General features: G+C 58.6%; 1 long non-coding RNA gene across 1 annotated transcript; it reads right to left on the bottom strand.

Moving 5' to 3' along the window:
- Positions 1 to 2,545: 2,545 nt before the first annotated feature.
- LOC124251469 (uncharacterized) lies at positions 2,546 to 5,369 on the bottom strand. Its single transcript, XR_006891767.1, has 3 exons — positions 5,128 to 5,369; positions 4,182 to 4,230; positions 2,546 to 3,678 (listed from the first exon to the last, which is right to left on the bottom strand). It is a non-coding gene; the product is annotated as an uncharacterized LOC124251469 (long non-coding RNA).
- Positions 5,370 to 7,981: the final 2,612 nt, after the last annotated feature.

The following is a 7,981-nucleotide window of genomic DNA, read 5'->3' as shown; positions in this document are numbered from 1 at the left end:
GCAGGCGGGCAGGCTCGGGAGGGGCCTGGAGGGCCGGGGGTGGCAGGGCAGAGAGCTGAGCCGGGTCTCCGTGCCCTGCCACCCTGGGGCCCATCCTGCCCCACACAGACCCCGGAGAGCGTCCCGTCTCCCAGCTGCAGAGAGCAGCCAGATTCCCATGCGTTCGGGCGCTCTCTGATGGGGCAGGCTGGCGGGCACACGTGGGTTAGACCACACGGGTGACGCGCAGGTACACTTGTGGGTCGTGACCACTGTACCACGTGTCACGCCACAAAGGTGCTGCGCTGTTACAGCAAGACCCGGCACCCTCTGTCCCAACACACAGCTGGGGAACAGCAGATGGGCGCTCGGTCCTCTTCTCAGGCCTGGCTTTGTCAGCTGCAAGGACGTCCAGGGCCGGACGCCAAAGCCACCTCATTACACGTGTCTGCTCCTTCCAGCCTCATCCTTCCCCCAGCCCTTGCCCCAGGCCCAGCCTGCTTTTAACAAGTGTCAGTTGAAGGTCTGGCTGGAGTCAGACAGGGCTGAGTTCATATTCCGGCTGTGCTAAAAGTGGCCTGGCTGAGTGATTTAGAGCCAGTAGCTTGCCCTCTCTGAGCCTCAGGTTCCTGTCTGAAGGCTGGAGAAGATGAGGCCCACCTCCAATGACTGCTAATAGAGTTCATGTCAGTGCCGAGAAAAGGCTTTGGGCTGCCGGTGAGAGAAATGGCTTGATTCCTTCCAGAAGTTTCCAACGTTTCTGAGCTGATGGGGCTCCCGGGAGACGCCTCCAGATCTCTCACTGTTCAGAGAAGCATGTGCTCCACTTGCATTAGGGAGGGTTTATCTTATTTTTGAAGAAGTTGAGGCCACTTCGCAATCAGATTCCTCGTGGCTGGAGCAGAGAGGATGCGAGCAAGGGCGTTAATCAAGGCTCCTTGAGGACATGCAAATCGGGAGAAAGCTCAAGTGATTAGGGCGTGAGGGGGCCTGGGGTCCAGATTTATCCCTGTCTGAGAAGAGAGAACCAGAGGCTCGGCTGGGGGCCGTGGCCAAGGGGATGGGGGACAGTGGCCTGTGGGCAAGTGGAGGAAGAAGGAGAGGGCACAGGAGAGAGCCACGCAAAGGTGGCTGAAGGCCCTTGATGGCGGGATGACGTGGTACCCCGCTGGCTTCCTGCTTCCCCTGCAGCTGCAGAGCCTGGGGGCTGCTCCGGCAGAGCCCTCTGCCCGGCCGGCATGGGCCCCTCTTCCTAATGGTCAGAGACTGGCACTTCAGCAGAGATGGCAGGGAGCCTGGCAGTGCCTACGACGTGGTGGGTGCACCCACCCCGTGTGGACCTAGGGCCTCCACATCTATGGGCTTGTGTGCACAACGATGCCGTCCTGGGGACGTGTACATTAATGAAAAGCTGGAACCAGACAGTGTCCCCCAAGGGGGCTGTTTGAGCTGGTCACGGGACGTGTTTACCATGGACTTCCTCGTCCCCCTGAAAAACGACGACTTAGACGTGGGAAGACAGTCACAACATATTGTTAAGTGACAGAGAAAAAAATGCAGGTTGCAAAACACTGGGTAATGAAGCCCATCTTTGGGAAAGAAAAGATATATCTAGAAAAACCTGGAAGGAAGGGCAGTCACAGAAATGTCAACAGTGGTTACTGTGGAGGGGGTAGATTTCAGGTGATTGTTACTTTCTTCTTTTGTATTAATTTTTTATGATGATGGGTATATATTACATTTATAATCAATAAAGCTATTTTCTCTTCTCTCTCTCTCTCTCTTTTTTTTTTTTGGTGGGGAAGATTTGCCCTGAGCTATCATGTGTGCCAGTCCTCCTCTCTTCTATATGTGGGTCACCTCCACAGCATGGCTGATGAGTGGTGTCGGTCCACACCCGGGATCTGAACCTGCAAACCCAGGCTGCCGATGCGGAATGCATGAACTTCACCACCACGCCACGGGCCCAGCTCCTTCTCTTCTCTTTTTAAGAAAACTGCTCTATTGCTTGGCCTCACATGTCCCCTAGTCCCTTTACTGTGAAATAAATCTCCTGGTGGACCATGAGTGACACGCCCGCAGCCCCCGTGGGGGTTGAATCAGCAAGCCCCCTTTCTTTGCAGAGAGCAGCTGTCCACCACCCAGGGAGTAGGCAGGTCAGGGACTGGGGTCACTGTCAGACCCTCATGCAGCCCCACACCGTCTCTGGATGATGCAGAAGAAAATGGAGCACATGGCGATCATCCCGTCCAGGGTGTAGATGTGCGTCCTGTGTGAGCCCAGCCTCCTCCTCTAAAGCCCCGGGCCAGAGGCAGTGGGGGACTCAGAGCTGTTCCTTCCAGAAGAACGATGTGGCACACACAGCGAAGATTAGGGAGCACCCCAGCAGGGCCTGGGCAGCCCCCACAACCAAACACATGAATATCTCTGCAAAGAAATGCACAAATATTCATATCAAGGGGAATAAATAAAACTATAAAGAGCTTCCCGTCTGTTGAGGTCAGGTTTTGCCTCCAAATGAATATGCCACCATCTTCCCAAAGAACTTGGGTTTTCAGAACTTTTATCCATTTCAGAATTCCAGTTAAGGGGCGGGGGTCCGATCGGGATCGGGGCTCGGCGGCTTGGCTGTCTTCCCGCACGGGCCCCCAGCAGCGGGGCTGGCTTCACGGGCGAGCAGCCTGCGAGGTCTCTCAGGGCCCCAGATGGTTGAACGCTCTGCTGTTGCCATCTTGAAATTCTTAATACACTTTGGACAAGGGGGGCCTGTTTTCCTCTCGTGTAGACCCTGAAAATCACACGGTTGGTCCTGCCAGCGTCCAGGGGGAGGCCTGGCACAAGGCGGTTGCTCAGTAAGTGCTCATTGAATGAATGAATGAAATGTCATTCTCATTTCACCCTGCTTTGCCCTCCCCCCAAGTTCTCCATCAGTGTGGAGAGCCAGAGTCCCGAGTGGCCCATCTCTGGGGAGCCTGACATCCATGCAGATTCTTGGGGCTCCCAGACCCTCATTCAGAATCTCAGGAGGAGGCATTTGAGTTTCTCACTTGTGCCCAAGTGATTTGTCCCCCGTGACTTTGAGGACCAACCGTGTGGTTGTTTTGAGGGCAACCTTGCTCTCTCTCCCTCCTTTTCTAGCTGTGTGATCTTAGGTAGGTTGCCAAACCTCTCTGAACTTCCTATAATGGCAAGGGGTTCACTCTTAAGCCCTCCCAGGCCAACTGTCTGGGAAGAAGCCCTTCCTGCCAGCTATCAGGGAGCTCCTGGGGGGAGGCAGTCTGGTCTGCCGAGTCTGGCTGGTCCCCTGAGTATCCCCAGCTCCCAGCCTGGGGGGGCATGTGGAGGGCCCAGGGGACACTTCCTGTGTGTGCGGATGGGAAAGGAGGATGATTCCCCGACCTCGTGGGGCTGTGTGGGGAGGAGTGAGGGCAGGCAGAGGGCTTCGTCAGCACAGGCTGGGCACACAGTCGGTGCCACATAAATGGAGCTGTCGTTACTGGTCTCCCCACCTCCTCCTGGGGCTGTGGCAGCAGGTGAGCCCCACCAGAGGCTGGAGGCAGTGGCAGGAGAGGAGGAAGGGGGGGGCCGGAGGATGGAGTCCAGGCACGTCCTGATACCAATTAAGGCAGCTCGGGAGCAGGGGGGCCGCGGTCGGCATTTATCAGCCAGTCGGGGAGGGGCTGGCAAGCTGTCCTCTGGCTGACGGATTAGACAGCGGACAATTAGGTTTCAGGCGGGCGCGCGCGCTCTCCCTCGCACACACACATCCCTTTCTCCATCAGTCTGCAAGGCCCATCGACAGAGCCCAGCTGGGTCCCTGCCCAGCCCCCAGTGGCAGGGACAAAACAGACACAGAGCCCTCACCCGGAGGAGGCAAGGAATGCCCCTCAAGGAGAATAGCCAGGGACCCCCCCCCCAACCCTACACCCACGTGGACCATGGCTGAAGACCCCACAGTTTCTCCCGCAAGCATTGCTTCCGGCTGGATGAGGAGTGGGGGAATTCTCGAGAACACAACACGTAGGAGGCGACAGCAGTGATGGTGCTTGCTCAAGCTGAGCGGGGGGCCAACTTGAGCCGCCCAGGGACCCCCTGCCTCCCCAAGAAATGGTCCCCCCTCCCCTAATTGGAGCCTTTGATCCATGGGTCCCAGGGGAAAGAATGTGTGAGCGAGGATGCAGACTTGGAAGGACTGGGCAAACCTGAAGGAGAAGTCTTCAGGATTCTGGAATGTTCTATACTGCAGATGCCCTGGGATGAATGAGGAACACGAGAAGGGAAGGATGACCCAAACCCTTCTTCGAGAACGGCAGAATCAGGCGGGACCCTGGGCAGCTCTGGCCCACAGCTGCAGGCCAGTCTCTGTCCTGGTCAAATGGGTCCCCAACCTCTCCCCTGGACCTTGGACACCGTGGCTGCTGGCGGCAGGACCTTCCTGCTAAGATCATGTTGGGCGCCTGACCCTCTAAGCTGAGCTCGTCCGTGCCCCCGGGCTCTCCACGCTGGCAAATGGCATCATTGTCACCCCAAGGCCTGGTCCAGAAATCTGGGTTCGGCCTTGCCTCCCCACCGCCCTCCCCCACAGCTCTTTGCCTCCTGGAAGGCGCTCAGATGCACCGCTTCTGCCTGTCCCCTGGCCACACCCTGACCCAGGCTGCCACCCCCTGCCTGGAGACTCCACCGGCCCAGGTCCTTGGTCTTCCCTCCCACTCTGTTCTGCCCCAGCCACAGAGGGGTCACCCCAATCGCCCTCCAGTTGCGCTGCCCTGCTTCAAGAGCCACACCCCCAGCAGCCTAGGAGGAAGGGCCCAGCTCTGGCCGCGACCATAGGCTGCCTCCTTCCTCCCTGGTCCCCTGGTCATTCACGCCGCGCCCTTGGCCGTGATCCTGGGGACGTGTGTGGTCACCTGGCTGAGGTTTGCCCCTCCGTCTCCCCCTGGAATGTAAGGAGGGCAGAGGCCCGCTCTCCTTTGTTCACCCCGTCGGCACCTGTCACCTGGCAGGGACTCTCGGCATCTGTGGAGTGAGGCCCGAGGCCCGCCCTGTCTGGCCTCCGCCCGCCCACGAGGGCCACACCCAGTACCGGCTGTTTCCTGAAGACCACGCTTGTCCCACTCTCTGGCCGCCTGCCTGGAACGCCCGGCTTACCCCAGCGCCCTCGGCCACCAGCTCCCGCTTCTGGCCTCAGCTCGGCTGTCAATTCTTCCTGAAGCTTCTGCCTCTGCAGCTAGACCAGTCTCCCACTCTGGGCGATGGCCGCCCACACGGCTGCTGAGTCAAGGCGGCTGGTCCACTCGTCGGCCTCTCCAGCCGGTGGGGGCTCCCTGGGGGCGGTCGCGTTCACAGAGCCCGGCACACAGCAGGTGCTCAATAAGCATCTCACAAATGGACGAGCCCAGAACGCCCGCTCTCTCCCCAGCAGAGCCCCCGCCTTCGTCTGGCCACGTCTGCCCGCTGCCTGGGGCTCTGAGGGGCCAGGGCCCAGAGTGGACACGACCAGGCACCAGGCTGATGACACAGACAGAAGTGCTCTGGGAACGCCTGTCACTGGGGACTCTGCCCGCAAAGGGGGCAAAGGATTCTGGGATGACCAGCTTTGAGGGGCAGAGGACAGGTTGGGGAGAAAAGGGACAGAATATTACCTTTATTAGTGAAAGACGGCCTGCGGGACCTTGGCGCAGCACTGTCTCGGGCTCTCTTGTGTCCTCCTTGTTACAACCTTGAGAATAAACGGCTTTGCCCTCATTCTTCAGATGAAGGGCAGCCGGAGGGACCCGAAGCCGCTTGTCCAGGATGCCACAGCCATACGTGGCGAATCCAAATTCAAACTCAGGTATGGCTGGTTCCGGGGGCTGTGTCCTCACTCCACCCATGTACCAGGGCCTCCTCACTGCCACCCACTGTGCCACCACCCTGTGCCAGCGTCTCAGGAGAGGCGCCGGTGTGACAAAGGCAGTGAGGCCGCATGAGCCCGGTGAGCAGGAGGTGGGAACACCTGAGGAGGCTGTGAGAGCCAAGTCCCCAGCTAGCAGTCAGGGGCGAAAGCCCAGGAAAAACAAGACCAGTCACGGACCTCTCTGTGCCTCAGTTTCCCTGTCTGTAAAATGAGGACATATTGGCACTGACTTCATACTAAGGATAAATATCTGTCAAGTGCCCAGAACAGTGCCTGGCGCAGAGAAAGCACGTGTGATGGTCTTAAATAAACAAACGGGGAACATGGTGGGTCCACGTCCAGGGGGACGGCAGGGGAGCCCCCGGGACATCTCTACACTGGGAGGCTCACGGCACGGGCCAGGAGGAGGCGCGGGAACGATGTGCTGGGGGTGGAGGGGTGGGGTCACGGCTTCACTTTCCCAGCCAGTGGCTGGAGCAGGCCCCTGGAGAGCCTGGGGTGGCTCGGTGAGGCCACCAGCGAGGCAGGCAACCACCCTCCACTGGTCCTTGGAGGACAAGCTGAGGGAGGCCGCCGGGATAGCATCCTTCTCCCCTTCACCCAGTGGGTGTGCACACAGGCTCCCAGGTCAGACCCCAGGGATATGAGGGGGGCAGGACAGCGGCCCGAGGATGAGTTAGATGGTGGGTGAGGGGGCGACTCCCCCATCAGCGTCCACTCCAGTTAAGGTATAAAATGGTGAAGACACCCCGAGGCAGAGGGGTGATAATAATTCTTGACTAGGCGTCACAAGGCTGGTTGTCTTTCCATTCTGACTCCATCACTCACTCATTCATTCATTCAACAAACGCATAACGGGCACTTATCAGGTGCCAGGCCTGCCCTGGCTCTGGGGCAGAAAGCTGAGCACACAGACACGGTACCCGCCCTCAGGGGACTTACAGGCCAGGAGACACACTGAGCAGGCTCTTTATCATTGCCAAGAGGACACAGAGGAGAAGCGCAGGGTGCCGCAGAGAGGGACTTGCCCGGGGGGCAGGGCGGCCTTCCGGGCGCGGCCGCGGTTACGCCAGCCCTGAAGGACGAGCAGGGCTATCTGCGAGGCCTGGGCTGAACACGGCAGCTGTCTGCGCCTCCGTTTCCACGTTTGTAAAATGGGATAACTCATCATGGTTGGTGCCCCACACATGCTTGAGGACCCTCCTCGATTCCACCAGCAAGAAAAGGAGCGTGGCCCTTTAAGAAATTCCCCAAATGGGAATTTAAAAATGTGGACAAAGAGAACAGATTAGTGGCTACCAGGGGAAAGGTGGGGTGGGGGGTGGGCACAAAGGATGAAATTGTGCACCTACAACACGAATGACAAACATTAATGTACAACTGAAATCACACAAGATTGTAACCTACCATTAACTCAATAAAAAAAAAAATTCCCCAAATGGGACAGGGGTGTCCTTAAGGTCAGGAGGCAGAATCCTAGCCTGGGGATCCGTGATCTATACCCAGGACCCCAGCAGACCAAAGCCAAAGGCAGAATTCAAGCCTGTCGGACCCGAGAGGCCTGTGGCAGAGCCACCTGGCCCTCTGTGGGTCCCCCAGCCCAGAGCCCCCTCCTCCTGCTGCTCCTGACTTTGCGTCAGGTGCGCAGGCCCCCACCCCTGTCCACCTCGCCTCGGGGGCCCTCACCACAGGGCCCTCTCACTCCCTGAAGGGAGCACTCACAGCCAGGAAGGCCAGAGTTCTGTGCGCCCAAAGGCTCCTCGTGGACTGTGGGTGTCGTTCTTGCTTGATCGCCACCCCCCGACACACACACCACCAACCCCAAATATGGAGCCTCATGCAGCCCCTTATTAAGAAATTGGTCAATTTCCTGCTAATTAAAATAAATACTATGCCACATTAAAGGCCAATTAATTTTCAGAGCTGCCAGGAAAACATGCGCCTGGAAAACGCACCCCCACCCCCTCGGAAGAGACAGCCATGCAGCAGCAGCCGCGAGGAGTCCGACACACGCGCAGCCTCCAGCAGGGGCGCGGAGGGAGGGAGGACCCGAGGGGGACTGGCTGGACGAGGGGCTACCTGCCCAGCAGGGCTTCTTGCTCCCAG

The sequence above is a fragment of the Equus quagga genome, chromosome 1 (genome assembly GCF_021613505.1).
Source record: "Equus quagga isolate Etosha38 chromosome 1, UCLA_HA_Equagga_1.0, whole genome shotgun sequence".
Lineage (NCBI taxonomy): Eukaryota > Metazoa > Chordata > Mammalia > Perissodactyla > Equidae > Equus > Equus quagga.
Note: the sequence above shows the minus strand (reverse complement) of the source record. Positions and strands in the feature narration are given on the sequence as shown.